This window comes from Clytia hemisphaerica, unplaced genomic scaffold, assembly GCF_902728285.1.
Source record: "Clytia hemisphaerica strain Z4C2 unplaced genomic scaffold, Clytia hemisphaerica genome assembly, whole genome shotgun sequence".
Lineage (NCBI taxonomy): Eukaryota > Metazoa > Cnidaria > Hydrozoa > Leptothecata > Clytiidae > Clytia > Clytia hemisphaerica.
In genome coordinates, this window is record NW_027104615.1 from 12,425 (window position 1) to 32,500 (window position 20,076).

At 36.8% G+C, this 20,076-nt stretch overlaps 1 long non-coding RNA gene across 1 annotated transcript; it reads left to right on the forward strand.

Annotated features, from left to right (window-relative positions):
- The first annotated feature begins 5,139 nt into the window (after positions 1-5,139).
- Positions 5,140-7,016, forward strand: LOC136824611 (uncharacterized). Its single transcript, XR_010849133.1, has 3 exons — positions 5,140-6,261; positions 6,469-6,544; positions 6,748-7,016. It is a non-coding gene; the product is annotated as an uncharacterized lncRNA (long non-coding RNA).
- The last annotated feature ends 13,060 nt before the right edge of the window (positions 7,017-20,076 follow it).

Genomic DNA, 20,076 nt, shown 5'->3' on the forward strand with positions numbered 1-20,076 from the left:
TATTCCTCCAATGAATTTCTCAGCCAAAAAGAGGGGTAAGAAATCAAGATTACGTCTCAATCAGATTCCAGACAAGCTCACCCGAAGGCATTGTGTATCACGCACTGGTGAAATTTTTGATCTACTTGGATTACTCTGTCCGATCACTGCATCACTGAAGCTTGACTTACACCAACTCGTCACAAGAAAGCTGGATTGGGATGATCAAATCCCAGACGACCTTCACCCACTTTGGATCAGTAACTTTGAGATGATGGAAGAGCTCAACTCACTCAGATTCAACAGAACCATCGTCCCAGAAGATGCAACAAACCTCGACCTCACCACTGTTGACTTCACTGATGCTAGCAAATCTTTGATATGTGTATCTATCTACGCTCGTTTCAAAAGGCAATGTGGTTCATACTCAAGTTAATTGGTTTTCTCTCGTTCCAAATTGGTACCAGAAGGAACCTCTCAACCACGTGCTGAACTGCTTGCAGCCCTACTCAATGCACACACAAGTGAAATTGTTAGACGAAATTATTTTGATGATTCTATCAAAAGTTATTTGAATTTCAATTTTTATGACGTCATCAAAATAGCGCAAAATTGAGGATTTTTGCGAATTACGCAAAATTTCAAAATGAAAAAACATCTGCCTAGACTGAATCTTATTCTAATTAGTTATACGCTTCGTTTGAGCCTAAAACAAGCTTCTGAAAATGATTTGTAACGTTGCAAGAATTTTAACCTCCACGAACCCGCCTTATTCCCCTAGAGAGCTGAAGAAAACGAGACACAACTTGAAACATACAACATCTCGATTTCAACTTCATACGTCATTTATTCACCTACTTACATCAAAGATTGCCGAAGAGGTTCAAAAGAGGCTACAATTCAGCAATTACATCATTAATCCAAACAAGTATCGTTTCAACAAAGTCGTACGTATTATGCTATTATAGCACTGATGATCAAATTCATACATCAACTCAGATTGTCTCACAAAGGATTCATAAAATTTCATTCCAACTCAAGTCTGAAGGACGTTCTACCAACAAAAGAAGAGGTCAGACAAGCCAAGCTTTACTTCTTCACAAAATCAACAGAAGAATTGAAACACTTCACCAGTTCAAAAAAGTTTCAAGATATCTCCCACGAAAAGGATGGCATCATCTACCATACAGAACGAGTACTCAACATGAATGACACCACCATCGTTGGTCGATTCAATCAAAGCATCGAAGATCCCACTTCAACATCATTCGTCGTTCCAATGTTGGAAAAGTTTTCACCAGTTGGAATCGCCATCATCAATGAGGTTCATTGGAATCATCCTTCCGCAAATCACTCTGATGTCGAAACATCACTTCGATACGTCAATAAAGAAGCATACATCCTCGATAGACAATCGATTGTCAAACTTATCAGAAAGTTATGTCAACGTTGTCGTTACATTCTCAAAAAGACGCTTGACGTTGTCATGGGACCTGTTTCGAAACACGTTCTCAACATTGCACCACCCTTCTACACCACACTAGTGGATTTGTGTAAACCCTTCGATTGTTACTCGCATCACCATAAAAGAACCACCATCAAAATTTGGTTTCTGGTATTCTGCTGCTCCACAACTACAACAACGAGTATCAAAATCATGGAAGATTACAGCACCCAATCATTCGTCCAATCGTTCATTCGCTTCTCATGCAACGTTGGATATCCCGAAACGCTTCTTATTGTTGCTGGTAGTCAATTGATATGTGGCTGCGAAAACATGAAGTTCGACATCCATGATGCCAAGTATTAGCTTCACACCAATCAGTCTGTTGACTTCAAGGTTTGCCCGGTTGGCGGACACAACGAGCACGGAAGAGTGGAAAGAAAAATCAAGGAGATCAAGTTATCACTCGAAAAGATATTCGTCAAGAGCAAGCTGTCAATCATCCAATGGGAGACAGTTGCTGCATCAATCAGCAATAGCATCAACGACATGCCAATTGTCGTTGGCAGCAGAACCTCAGATCTTGAAAACCTTGACATCATCACTCCAAACCGTCTCAAACTTGGTAGAAACAACGCAAGGAGCCCTACTGAGCCACTACTAATCGAGTCAAATCCAAGCAAAACCATTGACGACAATCGTAAAATCTTTCAGTCATGGTTCGAGAACTGGTTACTTTCGCACGTGGCCAAACTGATTAATCAGCAAAAATGGTTTCGAACGGATGACGCTCTCAACGTTGGAGATATTGTTTTGTTCTTAAAGAACGATTCTGTTCTTTGTTCGACTTATCAGTATGGTATGGTTTCAGAATTGGAAATGTCGAATGATGGTATTGTTAGACGTGTAATTGTTAAGTACAAAAACTCAAATGGAAAAGTATTTCGTGAAACGAAACGCTCAATTAGAACTTTGATTGTGATCAATAGATCCAATGAAATTAACTTTATTAATGAAATTCAAACTAAAATTTTTTCAAAAAATTCCATGGGGGAGTGTAAGATAATTCAATATATTTTCTCAGAATTTTCATTTTATATTATAATTTTCATATTTTGTAGGTTTGGTAGGTTTGTTTACATTTTTAGGTTAACGTATTTGTTTTGATTTTGACATGATGACATCATCACTTTTTGGTGACCTTTCACACCAGACCACAGTCATGCCTCACTTTTTTTACCACCCACGTTTTGAGAATAGTCAGTTGACATCTGACATTGGTCAAGTCAGGATGTCACTGCTCAAACAATAAATATTTTTGATTTACATGTCAAAGAATTCTTTTTTGAATGTTACACTCAGCTATCAGTATAGCCATATTGATTCACTCTCAGCAAGATTCCATATGGCAGCTGGTAAGCTTTCTTGGTTGCTTTTGTTTCTGGTTCCTTTTGTTTTCATCCAGGTGTGTCTTTACCTCAAGTCACTTTAGTTTTAGGTTGTCCTGGCGGCCATCTTGGATTTTTTCATTTTTTAGTTTTTAGTTACTCAAACTTTTTCAATTTCAATTATTCAATCAAGCCTTATTTTTTCAATTACTTTTTGCTCAATCAATTAATATGAACTCAATACTTAGTAAATTTTTCATACTTAGTCATTTTCACGCATTGTCATATTTTCAGTTTATTTATTAGTCATTCAATTTTGTATTTCAGTTTGAACGCTACGCTCAAGAATCATTAAGAGTTCCAAATCGTTGCTTAGTCAACTCATTATTATCTTGCCAAAACTTCAATTTGACCACACCCAATTTCCCTCACATGGCATGGGTTGACCCGGGCAAAGGTTCATTCACTTGCCAAGTGAACCGCTGCGAGTGGGAATCGAACCTCAGTCGCCTGTGCAGTAACCAAGGTCAATGACCACTATACCACAGCGCCTTTAGATTTACCACACTGAACAAACAGTGAAAACACTCTAAGTGAGGTAAATCTATTTTGAAGACCAAAGAAAAAGATTGTTTACATTGATTCACATTCAATTTTGGATTCATATGCTACATTCTACTTTTTTGTACTTTGCCGGTATCTTGTTTTACCAAGTTAAGAAAGGTATTCCCGAGTTACGAACATATAATGGTCTTTAAAGCTCAAGAAGCTCTAATAACAATAAATAAAGGTAGTTATTGGCCCAGCAGCGCAGCGTAGTGGGCCTTTCATCTGCACAGTGCCCGTACGTTTGTTAGTTACGCAAAGCAATTAGGCGGTGTTCCGCGAGAGTACATATATTTTCCAGGCTAAACTCAGCGCTATAATGTAAAGGGATCGACAGGGATCGTCATTGTCAATGTTGTCTGTCGGCTAGCATACAATTATCTATCCTCTAGCAAAGCCGAGCAAAGCCATATGTTGATATATGGCTGAAGACCGTATCTTGTTATTGTCTGTATTTCGTATAGTCTACATAGACTATCTTCAACTCAACGTGGAGTGTTCAACGTGAGCTCTTTTTCTCTCAAAGACTGAGAAGTAAAGAGGATAAATCAAGATTTTGCTGTCACTGACTGCTGCTGCCATTCATAAAGGTAAATCTCTATTGTGTGCTCCAGTAGTATCATAAGAATATTGCCCTTTTGCAAGAAGACACTCTGGGAAATACAAAAAATCTGCAAGGTTAATTCTCAAATTAAGGGCTAGGTAGGGTAAGAATCAGGCAATTCCACTTATACAAAAAGTGCAGCGCAGGTCACTATTGGGTCGTTTGGCGTCTGCTTTTATTTTGAAAACAGCTATTCTATCCATTACGTCGGTCGGTCGGTCGATACTCAAAACCAGACGGATCTCAATCAAACGGAACCGATGATCGAGCCAATCGAACCAGATCGAACGCAATCGAACGATTAAAATTGATTGGCCTTTTGCAACAAGACATTCTCAAATTAAGGGCTAGGTAGGAGGGGTAAGAATCAGGCAATTTCACTTACAAAAAATGCAGCGCAGGTCACTACCGGGTTGTCCAGGGGATGTCAATCGAACGTTCGATTGCCAATCGAACCAATCGAATTAATCGAATTTACTCGAATCCAATCGAATGATTGATTTTCGATTAGCCGAATTGATCGAACGCCAATCGAATTCTAATCGAAACCGAAAAACATGTGAAATTCGATTGGTTTCGATTGAGTTCGACGAGCTTCGATTAACGTTCGATCAACTTCGATTAACGTTCGATCAACTTCGATTAACGTTCGATCAACTTCGATTAACGTTCGATCAACTTCGATTTTACTTTAAAAAGTTTAAATTTTGCGGGGCTAAATTTGGAAGATTTCTTGTACCGTAAACCCAGATGACTTCGACCACCCTCTGTTAACTTCGGCCGACTTTGAAGGGCTGTAACATTTTATAGAATAAATGAATCACATTCATTTTTTCTACACGTTTGGCCACAATTAAGGTCTTTCGGATGGTACAATAGAAAAAACAAGAATATTTATTCCTAGCGAAAATGGAGCAAAAAACGGAAATCTTTGACCGTCTTTTTTGAAACCGTGATCATAAAAGATTGCGGAAAGATATCTGTAAAAATTTTACACAGCAGCGCTGCATATAATAGACCAATTGTAAAGTGTACAAAATCTTTTTGAAAAATAATGATGAATCTTTGACGAGCTATAACCCCTTAACATTGACCATATTTGTTTGCTTATTTTGGATAATAACCCTATGTTGACAACTTGAAATATTCATGTCAATTGATTAAGTTGTTGTTAAACTGTTGCACGATCTAATTAGAATGACGTCACATTTTGTAGATTTCCTGCGAGAGTTACTTTATGAAGTTCATTGACATGCAAATGAGTTCAAGGATATTTTTGAGGGCCTCTTTATATCACGATCGATAAAAGTGAGCGGGATAAAAGTTTAAAAGCTTGCTCTTTCATGTTCTTTCACAAGCATTAATTCAAGATGTATATTAAGGCAACGTAAAAAGGGGACGGAAAGATACGAGAATTTCCCGAAGAAATATCATTTTATCAGATACGTATATCCCTGTCTCATGCAAATGGCATTTTAGCTCTCCCCGCCTCTCGGGTTCCAACGAAGGAAATACCATATTACATCCCTGTCTCGTGCGAGTGTGTATGTGAGATTTCCTATTTCCCTGTCTCACAACGAAGGGATACACATTACACCCCCTTCTCACAACGAAGGGAATACACATTACACCCCTTTCTCGCAACGAAGGGAATACACATTACACCCCTTTCTCGCAACGAAGGGAATACACATTACACTCCTTTCTCACAACGAAGGGAATACACATTACACCCCTTTCTCGCAACGAAGGGAATACCCATTACATCCCTGTCTCACAACGAAGGAAATACGCACCAATTTCTTTAGTTAAACGGATTTTCAATTTAGCAAGAACTAAGTTTCGCGAAAAGAGCGAAAATTCATGAAAATCACGAATTTACCGTTTTTAATTACTCCACGGAGTTTAATCCATCTAAGGCGGTGGACACGTAAGGTATTTTGATTTAAGTCAATGAATCCAGAATTTCGCCGGTTTAGGGATTGTAAAGATATTCTAGCGTCACATGACGGACATTTAAAAATGTCAGAAAAGGTTTTGAAAGCTGTTGTGTGTCAACTGTTTCATATTTGATCGGTATTAAATGTGGTTTAGCCAGTTGAAGATTAAAATAATTTGAATATATTGCTTTTCTTTAAAGATATTCCAAATCGACACGTCGAATAATGGTACAGCTATCAAGTATCCCGGACTGAGAAGTCCACGCATCGTCATATTGGACGGCATACAATTAGGAAAAGGTATTTCGTTCTCGAATGTTTTCACCTGATTTTATCGTCATCCTTTATACCATTTTAATATGTATCTTTCTTCTAGTAAAATAATTTTATCATGCACCCCTATTTTAGGTCGTTGACTACTGAATGACAAAAATTTATCCCAACATAGATAAAGTAAAGTTACATCTTCTAATTTCCAGGATTTTGACATTAAAATTTACGTTCTAGGTAGTATCAATGACGCGTGGCGGTATATAATGACATAAAAAGGAGGGATACCGTGAAAGTGCGGAATAGTGTACAAGTAAGTACTCTCGGGTACCTAATAGCTGGGGGAGGGGGCGGGGCGCTAATTAATTTTTCGATTAGTTTTGTGATAACGTTAACTGTAAATTTCTTTACATGTCTAATAAATATTCGATGGGTTTGGTTGTGCTTTCTATCTAAAGAGCTAAGGTAATGAAGCCCTGAATATACCTATTTTTATTCATTCGTTGTCTTTTATAGGAACCACTGGATGAACCGATAATCGAGATCGTTCTCAGGTAGACAAGACCCTTAATTGTCAACTTGACTAAAACACGGCAGGAAATCATTTATTCGCCATCGAAGCGCTAAGAATTATGCACCCGACTGTATCCACGGAGATCATTTATGCAAATATTTTTACTATTCCCCTATATCAGTGACCCGGTCAGCCCCACTTGATGGATAACCCGGTGAAAGAAATTACATAGAACCCAAATCAAAGATCTTATTTATGGTCTTACCCCCCAACAATCGTTAATTCTTTTAAGAATTCTTGGAATATTACTTGAGATTACTTTTTCCCTACCCGACGAAGTTAAAAGTTATCACTTAGTGAGTTTTGGAGACCCTATAGTCAGACCCGGTGGGTTTTAAAACTTCACTGGGTCACTGAGAAAGGGGTGTTATATATGAAATATAAAAAATGTACGTCTATGTGTGTCAGTAAATGTCCGGGAAAGTGTATATCATCCGTTTATGTCCACACGCTGGGGCTTTACAATAACCAAACAGAGTATCATCAAATTTTACACTTGCGTTTGATTCCCAGTTTAGTGAAATCGGAGAGGTCATGTCGCAGTTATTGGTGAATTTTACCCAATAGAGAGAAGATAGAAATTCCAATTGGGGGAAAGAGAAAGATCCATTGAGTAATTCAGTCATTTTTAAGGGTTGAGTTTTTCAATAGAACTTCAAAAAGGAGATGAACTTGGACAATTCGGGGGGAAATGATGACAATTTTGAAAAGTTAACAAAGGTTTATCCCGTCACAATTTTTCCCCGACTTAATTAAACCCCAAATCTTCTTCCCCAATAAGATATTTTGCAACAGAAATTTACAACTGCAATTTCCTGTGTTATGTCCCACCGGGTTCTGTGATACAAGTGTGTAGGGCAGATTATTATGTTCTACTGTTGCTCGCTTTTCCTTTTGACATGTAATCGTTACAGCTTCGGTAAAACAACAAACGCAAAGCAAATGCTTGCAGAGTTTGTTTGTTCTTATAAACTTCGTTTCTTGATCCATCCTGATTCCAAAGAGGACAAGGCCTAAAAATGAAATCGGAAAAACAATTAATTGATAAGCAGGTTGTTACTTAACACGATCCCACCAAACCGGTTTACTGCCTAGTAATCGTAAAAATATACGTGAACATTTAACGAGCCGTAATTACTAACAACAGACAGATATATTTTCATATTTTTGATTTTGAGGCTAGCCGAAGTTATTTTTTGCTACTTTTTGGTCTTCTTTGATTCATTACTTTCGAAGGAAATACTTTTAGGTTGTGAAATTTTAACATGTTAATTTGAGGGACTTCAAGATGATGTATAAGAAGTTTCATGCTCGTACGATCAATATTATTGCAAACGAAAATATCATCAATAGTCATCTGGACTTACGGTAACACCACCTTGAAATTCCCTTCCCGCCAAAAGAAGTTAGCGGAAGAATGTTTGCTTAATTCATGGGGGGGTACTAAGGCAAAAATGGGTGATAGGTATGTGCGGACGGTAAGGGTCGGCGTTTTCACCTTTCAAAGTCTCTCTAACAAGAGGGTAGCAAAAATCACAAAAATTCATATCAGTCTCTCTAAGGGTCGGAAAATTCAAGATTTCTAGGAAATTTTTTTGATTCAGAAAGAAAGAAAAAATTGAAAAAAGTCTCTCTAAGGGTAGGGAATTTTTCAAATTCCGATGAAACCAAGGTCGAAATCCGCAATTCCGAAATACCGTTCGTATCCTATTTCAGCGCTAATTTCGAACTTAAGATTTTATTTATATTTCTGGAGTGTCTTTAATTGTTGCTATTGAGATAGTTCTGTGGGGTTGGTTCCCACGTAATACGCGAGCCGCACTCGATCAATCCGGCTGTTATTGGATGGCGGGGCTTATTGGGGGAGGCGCTTATTTCGAAACTTGAGATTACGGTGCAGCTCTTATATTAAGGGAGGCGCTTAAAACAGGGCGGCGGTATAGAGGAAATACGGAACCACGAAGATCGAAATTACAAAAAAAAACGGAACAAAATTTTATCGAATGCCAATCGAACATAAATGGAATCAATCGAATGCCAATCGAACATAAATCGAATTAATCGAATGCCATCGAACATAAATCGAATTGATCGAACATTAATCGAACTAATCGAATCAATCGAAAAGTATATGCAATCGAAGCTAATCGAAACTAATCGAACGTCAATCGAACACCAATCGAACGGTAATCGAATCCAATCAAAAAAAAGATGTGAAATTCGATTGGCGTTCGATCAATTCGGCTGATCGAAAATCAATCATTCGATTGGCTTCGATTAAGTTCGATTGATTCGGTAATCGAATTTTTCGATTGACATCCCCTGGGGTTGTCTGGCGTATGCTTTGATTTTGAAAACAGCTATTCTATCTATTACTTCCGTCTGCCAATAATAGGGTCAGTCTGTTGATACTCGAAACCAGACGATCTCAATCGAACAGAACCGATGATTGAGCCAGATCGAACGCAAGCGAACGATTGAAATTAGATTGTTGAACGCAATCGAATCTCAATCGAATATTAGGCCAATGGAATTTAATGTTATGTTTACCGTAAGCCGCCCGCATGTCAAAAAAACTGCCGCGCCAAGTTGCCATTATTTTGTTATTTTGGCGCTTCATCAAGATTTTGAAAGATCAAAACAAACGGTCCGGCAAATATCCGTTTAAAAACGAACCCGTATGGCCCTACCATCTCATCTACCAAAAGTGCGCTTCTTTGATTTTTATAATTATGGAGATAATTTTTTTGCTCGCAACTTATTGAGAATTATCTCCCTAAAATAATGAATAATGAATAATGAAAACTTGGCCGCATCGAATTCTGAAGATCATCATTACGATAAACATATCATTAAATTCCATCAGCCTTGTTCGATTGAGATTCGATTGGGTTCGATTGCATTCGATTCAATGACTCGAACAAAAATCTCAATCAAACGAATCAAATATTACCTAGAATTCGGTCGTTGGATTGAGATTCGATTGCGTTCGACAATCGAATTTCAATTCCGTTTGATTGAGATCGTCTGGTCGAAATGGAGAAAAAATTTTTACTTGAGGTAGCAAAAACTTGAAATTCACCAATTTCAGTTCTAACCAAAATTGATTCTTGCCGTCGATCATTAAAAAAAGGTAATAGAAAGGGAAGATTTGCCTGGCCATCCGCCAAAATAAGTTCTTGTCAAAATTTAAAATATATTCATTCACCAAAATTCGTTCTCACAAAGATAAAAATTTTTGCTGACTTTAGTTGTTTGCCAAATTAAGTTTTTGCCAAAAAATGTTCCCTTAAAGGTATTACTCCAGGCCATGCCTAATGATTGTACTTTTTGTTAAAATAAGAATCATATTTGTTTTTCTTTTTGAACAGTTTTGGACCATCATCCATATACATCAAGACTGTTATCGTACATCATATCCAGACTGATTGGTTCCCACTGATTGATTGATACCCAAATCTTAAGGTGAGTTTGAATTTGATTTTCTTCAGGATTTATCATTGAAAGGCTTAAGAACCTAATGACCTAAGTGAAAATCAAGTTGTGTATTACCATTTACTGCAAAATCTTTGTGAGGTTGGGGGAAGTGTGGTAAAGAGAAGCCCATTGTTGGTTATAGTCTAGAGAAGGATTTTTTTTTTTGATTCGTAATTTTTTGTCCTTTTTGTTTGAAACTTTTAAAGGGATAACCAGATAAAATATGAAAATTGGCTAAAGATTCTTTCCACGGTCCTTAGTAAGCCCTCCAAATATTTTTGAGAAATAACATTCCAGATTCAAGATATGACAATTAGAAATCTCAGTTTTTCGTACCTCACACGTACCTCACGTTGAAATTCTATTGTTTTCCAGCAGAAATTAAAAATTAAAAACCTAAATATTTCGACTTTGAAAAACAATTAGCCTGTAAATTTGGAGGTTTTGCTAAGGACTATGGAAGGAATCTTTGGGCTGAATTTTATTTTTTATCTGGTTATCCCTTTAAGGTAGCTGCCCTGGAAATGAGATTTTCACTTGTATTTGTAAAACATCATGATCAGATTTCATCTCGGGTCTTTATGTTGTGCGAAAAAATTGTGACCTACAAATGCTTGCACGCCTCAATTTTCAACAAAAAGCAAGTGTCTTCCTAACGGGTGGACATAATTATGAAAGTCTTCCAAAACTTGGAACAAGCTTACGCTGCACTTGAGCTTTACGATTTATGAACATGGTAGTATACTCCAGTTGAACGCGACTGTTTGCGTAATTTCGTTTTTGTTTTTATTTTTCAGGGTTCATCATTCAGTGTATAGCTACTCTGGTCAATCTGGATTTACATTAGATAGCTTGGTTATACAAAGCTAACTTGGATTTACACAGTTAACTCAGATTTAACCTTTCCAGCGCGCAACATTTTTATATCTTCAGCCCGTCTGCGCGCAACGTTTTTTGATGAAAATGCAATTTTCACGATAACCGTTATAACTTTTTGAAAAATTAACTTCAGAAAAAAACCCTTATATTTTTGGAAAGCCCTACCTTTCCCCTTTCTAAATATGTTTAACTGAGTACTTCAAACAATTTTGGACAAAAATTATGAAGCCAGACAAAAGGTATATGAAAAAACAATGTCGCGAAAAAGTAATTTTTTGGTGCAAAACTTCAAAAAATTATAGAGAACTGAAAAATTTATAAAAACACTTACTTTTTTCTTTAGAAGGTTCCTTTATAGTTAGGTAATACAATTCCATACTTTTGAAAAGCCAAATAAAACTCTAAAACACTTTTATAAACCCTTACTTTCATAGCTAACTTTCTGCCTCCTCCAGTTTCACAAAATCACGCAACATAGCTTGGTCTACCATTTCTATTTTTGAAAAATGTTGCGTCATACCAAAACAAACCCCGATTGTTTCTTATCGGAAATTTCACGCTGATTCCGATTTTTTAATCGGTTTTACCGTACCTCTGACGGTTGGGGCGTAATCCGACCAAATATAAAGGTCACCTTAAAAACGTATCAGATACGTCTTTCGGAACGTATGGCGAACGTATCAGATACGTCTTTCGGGGCGGAAAGGTTAAAGGATTCCCCTCGATTCACTTGGCTCACCAGAATACACTTGGAATACTTTGTTTTACTCAGTTTATTTGTTTTTACACGGCTCAATTGATACTACTCGGCTCACTTGATATTACTTGGCTCACTTGATATTACTCGGCTCACTTGATATTACTCGGCTAACTTGATAATACTCGGCTCACTTGATAACTACTCAGCTCACTTGATACTACTCAGCTAACTTGATATTATTCGGCTAACTTGATATTACTTGGCTAACTTGATATTACTCAGCTAACTTGACACTACTCAGCTAACTTGATATTACTCGACTAACTTGATAGTACTCGGCTCACTTGATTCAATTAACTTGTGTTTCATTTGGGTAACTCAGATTCCCGAGGCTAACCCGGAATTTATGATTTTTTTTTGGCATTTCATTGTTTACCACTTACTTGCTCAGCTTTTTTAACTTATTAAAAAACAATAGGCTATTAAAATAAATATACATTATATTTGAAACTGACGTATTTATCATTTTTTTACATTCCCCTTTTCAAAACATGATATCAATCGAAGCATCCCATAGTTTAAATCGGCAACTTTAACGGGACAAGGCAATATGATCTCCGCTCAATTTATCGTCATTTAGTAGTCAACTCTTCTATTTCAAGCAAAACTTCAAAACTTTCTTTGTCTGTGGTCATGGTAGAACTCTCCATATCAGACAACTTGTGAAATAGTGACGGGAGATTTTTTACTATCTTTACAAAGTGACAATCAATTTTGCAAACGAAGGGATCAATTTTTCCTTCAAAAAAAGGTGGGGGGGGTGGGGTGAAATAGTGAAGGGAGATTTTTTTAGTACCATTAAAAAGTGACAATGTCTAGATATATTACATTTTAAAAACTGCTATTGCTATTTACATATTCAGGAACTCTTGCTCGTCTAGTTGTTTGATCATCGATCCCTACAATGTGAAAAAAAAAAACAGTAGACTCCCGGTTATTCGAAGCTCCAAGGGGATAAGAATTTACTTCGAATAACTGAAAAATTCGTTTTAAGATTAATAAATCAATTCGTTTTAATCAATCTACTGTAGCAAGTATCCTTGTATTTTGTCTCTATTACAGATTTTTTAAGCTGGGCCTTGGGCGCCTTGTTAATAAATAAAAGACAAAGATAAATTACAGTTTGAACAATATCAACAAATGTACATTTGAAAACTTGAGCAAATTTTTTTAAAGATTCTGGAAAAAGAATTGAAATCATTGCTGAAATGAACTTCTGACTAAATTACAGTATTTATTCAGTTTTAAAGACAAGAAACAAAACTAGACATACAAAACACTTTTTCCAGTCAATGAATCAGCTCATTATCATAACCAGTCTGCCATTTTGTTTGTTTTGATTTGCAAAAGTTAATATTGTAATTCGTGTCATGGTGTAATTATATACTTTTTCTATAATTTGCATTTATAACACTCGCTTCAGCTTTTCAATCCTAAATCAAAAGTAATGAAATGCAATATATAATAGTGGTAATAGCATATAATATATATAAATTTTACCAAATACTATTCCTTGTAATATAGGGGAGTGCTACACACTCCACTCATCATAATAAATTATCAACCAGAAATCATTTCCTTGCAAGTGCCCGGTTGCACAACTCATCCAAAGACAGTCCACTCGAATCAACCACTTGATCGAGAAGAGTTTTACAAGGCCTTCCTCTTTTTGTGTACTTATCACAATTGAAGGCAAGCAATTTAACGGAACGATGTACGGGCATTCGAATAACGTGTTGGACATAATTTTGTTGTTGCTTACGAATAAAAGTCGACAAATCTGAAGTCCCACAAAGGTTATGTAGTTCTTCATTGGTGATACAATATCGATAATCATTTTCACTTTCATTTATGTATCGATAACCTCCTCGAACCATACGTCGTAGAAATCCACGATAGGTAGCGTCAAGTCGATCCATTTGGTTGGTGTTAGTGTTCCAATTTTGACACGCATATGTCAGCGTGCTGCGTACAAAACTGTTCAGAAATTTAATACACGTTTTAAGATTTATCCTCATATTTTAGAGCAAGTTGCCCATATCAGTGAATTTACTGATCGCTAACTGTATTCGATGGTTGATCTCTGGATCTCCTGTGTTAGGTTGATCGAAACGGATATATGTGCCAAGATAGATAAAATTCTCAACATTTTTGATAACAGTGTTCCTTAAGTTGAGAATTGACTTTGGGTATTCACCTTCCGATTGGTTTAGGATCATGGATTCAGTTTTTTGCGCGTTTATGTTCAGTCCGAATTTCGTGAATGTTTCGTTCAAGAGATTCGCCGATTTTCAATCAAGATCAGATTCAGTGAGAAGGAATAGAATGAGATCGTCTGCATATCCATTCCAGGGTAGTGACTTAGTACCAAATGTGGGTTGGTTATTCCGTCTCATTTCCATTCTTTCGTCGCGACTGACAGATCTGGGATTAATTCGATAGGAGTGTTCATAAAAATTGACGTTACCGTTTTCGCATTTATTAACAAATGTACGCATTACATGATCCAAATATAAATTGAAGAGGAGGGGGCTTTCGGGACCCCCTTGTCGCACAACAGAGGTAGTCGTAAAAGTTTCATCTGCTTCGGGGAATGTCAAAGAAGTTTTATCGTAGAGTTTTTCTAGTATTCTGATAGCGGTGGGGCATTCGTTATTGGGAAATCGAGATGTTATCGATTGAAACAGCCAAGATCGAGGAATGTGGTCATAGGCTACAGTAAGGTCTACACGTTTTTTTTTTATAAGAACAAACTATATAAGAACATAAGGCTTCGAGGCCCAAAAATTTAAGAACATTCTAAAAACATTCTAAGGCTTTGGAGACTTAAAAACATGCATTTTCTTAAGAAATTACATCAAAATGCTCAAAAAATGCTGAAAATAAGAACATTTTAAGAACATCTTCAGGCTTCAAATCCAAAAAACTAAGAACATCCGAAGGCTTCGAAAATTTTTGACGTGTACAAACAAGAGGAATAGTGGTTGCTTTTTCCTATCTGTGATTTGTTGAATTCGTTTTAAAATAAAAATGCCGTCAGTAGCTCCTCTATTTTGTCGGAAGCCGTTTTGTTCATCTGTGAGCTGAGCATACCAGGGTGTGCATAGCACTACTTCGTCACATATCCTTACTTCGTCTCCCATTGTTATTTTCTCTTTTACGTCATAATATATGCTTAAAAATTAAACAGCAAAATATACATGGTTTCTACTAGATTATTGTTAATCATTTAAACAACATGACGTAACATATGCTATTATGCAAGCTAAGAAGTTGATTGACAGATATCTTTGAATAAAATATGGAAAATTGATTGACAGATATATTTTTCTAGAATACATAAAATAATTACCGTTAGGTGTGAAAATGATGGGCGCAGAGGTAAATATAAAACATATTTTGACCATGTGACCAAGTAAAGATAAATGTTTTTGACTGATCTGCAAAATCTAACTTTCAAGTCATGTGACAAAGTAAGGATAATTTTGAGTAGTGGTGAACATTATAAAGCTGAAATCTGATTGGATGATATCAATATATACTATATAGATTTAAGAGACCTTAAAAATGCGTGCTTGTCGTGATCATCGTTCTCTATACATCAAACCATTTACCGTGAAAAGCACAGCTCAAAATCATATATTTACGCTGTGCCGACGAATCGAGATTCTATTCATCGCGCAATCAGCGAAGACAAAAGTAACCATGACGACCATCCAAGATCTTGGATGAGCGTCATAGTCGATATTTTTATTCCCGTCGTTGAAAACACAACTTACAAAAAGTCATCAATGGCTGCGTTTAGACCAGCCTGGCATTTGTAATTGCTTGCAGTATTCTTTTGAATTCTATTGTTCCGCGCAATTGTTCGGTTTGTCAAATGCCTAATGATGCCAGCGTGTTGGCATTTGAAATGCCATTTTGAGCAAAGGAATCCCCTTTTCTGGCATTTCAAATCAAACAAAGGAACCAAAACAAAGAGAAAAAATGACATTTTTGATTTTTTAAAGTATTTGCACGTTTTTTATTCAGTTCTTTCTATAGATTGTAAAATTTGCAAAATTTGCCATAGCCTAGCCCTACGGCAAAAAGTTTCAGTCTTAATGACTGCAGTTTTTGAGAAATTCCATGCTTTTCATTGTTTGATCTGTCAAAGTTGAACTTGAGGGAATCACCTTTTCAGTAATGACTTTAAAAAGACGATTCCTTAAATGCCATGACAGAAAATACAATGGAAAAGCTATTAAAATCGAATCTCTCATGAGCAAATGCCAAATTACAAATGCCAGTTGGTCTAAACGCAGCCAATGCTTTGTAAAAAGAGTCAGTGATAGAGAATCATAACATAAAGTCTGTCTATTATTTCGATTCAATTAAAGTGACATTTCCATAATTAAAAGTTTAGTAATTACTGTTATACATTTGGGGATCATGTAAAAGATTTCTTTCGAAATAAACTCATTTCAACTACACTTGGAGGTTTCTGGGGAATTTGTAAATAGTAAACTGCATACTGATACAGTCTGCTAGACATTAATATGGTAATATTTGCTCTTCATCTTTGATTTTTTCTACAGTGATTAGATTGACACATGCGCGATAAAATTTCTATTATTTGTCTTCAGAGGTTACTATTTTCTTTAAAAACTTAACCTCTGATACTCAGGGTACAAACCATTACTATCATACTCTCCTTGAAACGTGGTTGTCTGACATGCCCACTAAACAATGTTTAGTCATATACCCTCGAAGTCCGTGTTTGCCGTGCTCAGCGCGTCTGACAAAATATGTTTAGTCATATACCCTCGAAGTTCGTACTTGCCGTGCTCAGCGTGTCCGACAAAATATGTTTATTCATATACCCTCAAAGTCTATGCTTGCCGTGCTCAGCGTGTCTGAATTGTCAAAGAGAATTCTTACACCCTACCTTTACTTTACACCCTACTCATATACACCCTTCACACACACTTTGCACATATACACCCCTCCCCCACACAGTGTCTTCATATCGCGTGTTTGCCGTGCTCAGCGTGTCTGACAAAATATGTTTAGTCATATACCCTCGAAGTTCGTACTTGCCGTGCTCAGCGTGTCCGACAAAATATGTTTATTCATATACCCTCGAAGTCCGTGCTTGCCGTGCTCAGCGTGTCTGAATTGTCAAAGAAAATTCTTACACCCTACCTTTACTTTACACCCTACTCATATACACCCTTCACACACACTTGGCACATATACACCCCCTCCCCCACACAGTGCCTTCATATCGCGTGTTTGCCGTGCTCAGCGTGTTTATCAAACGATGTTTAGTCATATACCCTCAAAGTCTGTGCTTGCCGTGCTCAGCGTGTCTGAATTGTCAAAGAAAATTCTTACACCCTACCTTTACTTTACACCCTACTCATATACACCCTCACACACACTTGGCACATATACACCCCCTCCCCCACACAGTGTCTTCATATCGCGTGTTTGCCGTGCTCAGTGTGTTCATCAAACGATTTTTAGTCATATACCCTCGCAGTCCGTGCTTGCCGTGCTCAGCGTGTCCGACAAAATATGTTTAGTCATATACCCTTGAAATCCGTGCTTGCCGTGCTCAGCGTGTCTGAATTGTCAAAGAAAATTCTTACACCCTACCTTTACTTTACACCCTACTCATATACACCCTTCACACACACTTGGCACATATACACCCCATCCCCCACACAGTGTCTTCATATCGCGTGTTTGCCGTGCTCAGCTTGTTCATCAAACGATGTTTAGTCATATACCCTCAAAGTCTGTGCTTGCCGTGCTCAGCGTGTCCGTGAATTTCGAAACAAAAAAACGTGGGCCTTTTCTTTTCAATTTTCAAGACCAGACGAAGGAAACCCTTGGGCGGTCCGGCAACTGGTAAGGCAAAGCAGTCACAATTGAAAACTTTCACAAATCCCAGACCGGGCTGGATTGGTTCTGGTCATTGAATTCTTCAAGTTGAAGTAACTTAGAAGTTGAAATTTTAACTAGATGTCGCGTTGGGTAGTTTTCAGTTTTGTGGAAATGTTTCATGTAGATAACTAATGTGATGATGTTCGACCAGGTGATTGGCGTGCCAGGTCAATGCTCTCGTTCCAAGACAAACAAAATCAGCTCATTCCATATGTCATGAGTATTAGTCCATGGGTGTTGTCATCAGTTGTTATTATTATCTGAAAGACAAAGTGCCTTGCTCCAACTTTCCTGAGGAATCCGGCTTTTAGTGGCCGGGTCTCCCCCAGTTTATGTGAAGATTGCACCACCCATAGACTTATTCACTAATTCTTAATGGAGTGAATTTTTTTATCTGATATCTGATAATCTTATAACGTAATATGAAAATGTGTATAACATTTACCGCTGTATAATTTACCACCATATTTTTGCGGAACACTTAATTGGCCGGAAATCAAATTACAAACAAACACAAAAACGCAAAGATTCGAGATTCCAGTCCAATATCTATGCGTGAAGCTATGAGTGTCTCCTCGTCGCTGCGCCCCTGCGAGTGTGATAAATTGCGTGGGTTGCGTGCCTTCATGGGTCGGAAAAAAATTCGTGGGTCCAAAAAAAAAATTCGTGGGTCCATGAAAAAAATTCGTGGGTCCATGAAAAAAAATCGTGGGTCCAAAAAAAAAATTCGTGGGTCCATCAAAAAAATTCGTGGGTCCAAAAAAAAAATTCGTGGGTTCACAAAAAAAATTCGTGGGTCCATGAAAAAAATTCGTGGGTTCAGAAAAAAATTCAACGAAATGAGAAACGCCGTAATAATGTGACATAATTTGTGGTTATAAATAAGGAGACATAAAATCCAACGGGGTTATCCAAAACGGATTTTTTTTCTTTTTTTTCTATTGTTCTTTGTTCGAAATATTGGTGGGGGTGAGACATTTAAGTCGATCAAAGCTTGGTGGGGATTTAAAGATTTTTTACGTTCTTAATGGGGATATGAGCCTTTTTTCAGTTGCTATGCTTTTTTCCACCGGGGAAGATTTTTTGGGCCTGAATTTCTAGTGGAGGGGGTCCCACCGGGTCTGTGAAACAGGGGTGTCATGATATTCACCAATCCGGAACAAAATGAGATCTCCGGTTAATTTTGTGACTTGTCACCAGTTTTGGGATTAAGGGAATAGAGTAATTAATTTCATTCATTGTATTGTTCAACAGTTTCATTGCAGTTTGAAAGCAATTCTAACAGTTATGCATTACACGAGTAATATTATCTATTCCTTTAATCCCAAAACTGGTGGCAAACACAAAGTTAGAATAAGAATACATTTTATAAGAATGTCCATGATGAAAATGGCCAAAAAATTAAGAATATGCTAAGAATATCACCATCATGGAATTTAACAACTGAACTTAAGAATGCCATTTTTAATGCATTTTAACCTGTAGATTGCCAATTTCGATCTTAACCTAAGAATACCGTAAGAATATTTTTGGATGATTTTCGCCAAAAAGTTAAGAATATCCATGATGAAATGAAAAAACACCATTCTTATAAAAATAAAAAGCGTGTAGAGCCCAAGTTTCTGTTCTATTGTATTAAATTTAAAGTGTAAACTGTATTATTATAAAAAGATTAAAATTTTGACACCTTATGGCTCGTGTCTTGTCGTCTATGTCATTTCCATAAAATTTCTTATTTTGTTAATTTTTAACTAACAGGCCATTTTTCATGCCCTTTAAGCGTCCGCTTGTCGGACGCTGCCCCTCTTGAAGCTACTAAAATATTGGTAAAAAGAGCCTTTTTAGTGGAAAAACACTGGAAAAGTGCCCTTTTTGGCCACCAACGGACGCTGCCTTGCCTTTCTAAAATATGGCCTGACTAAAGTAAATTCCTTCAACCTCGTGTTTATCTAAAAATATTTCCTTTACTTTGATAGTTTCTTTATATATACAGTTTAAAATACAAAGTGCACGACCTTTTTTTTATGAATAAGAATTTTCTTAAAGTCAAAGAAGTCGAAAAAGAAATTCACATACCTAAATATTTTGTGACAAAAACACGAGAAATCATTTTATCTGTCTTTCTTCTTTTCTTCAAATTCTTTTTTGTTCTTGATGTTGAAATTTTACGCGAAAAAAATGAACCCACGAATTTTTTTTTTGGACCCACGAATTTTTTTTGTGA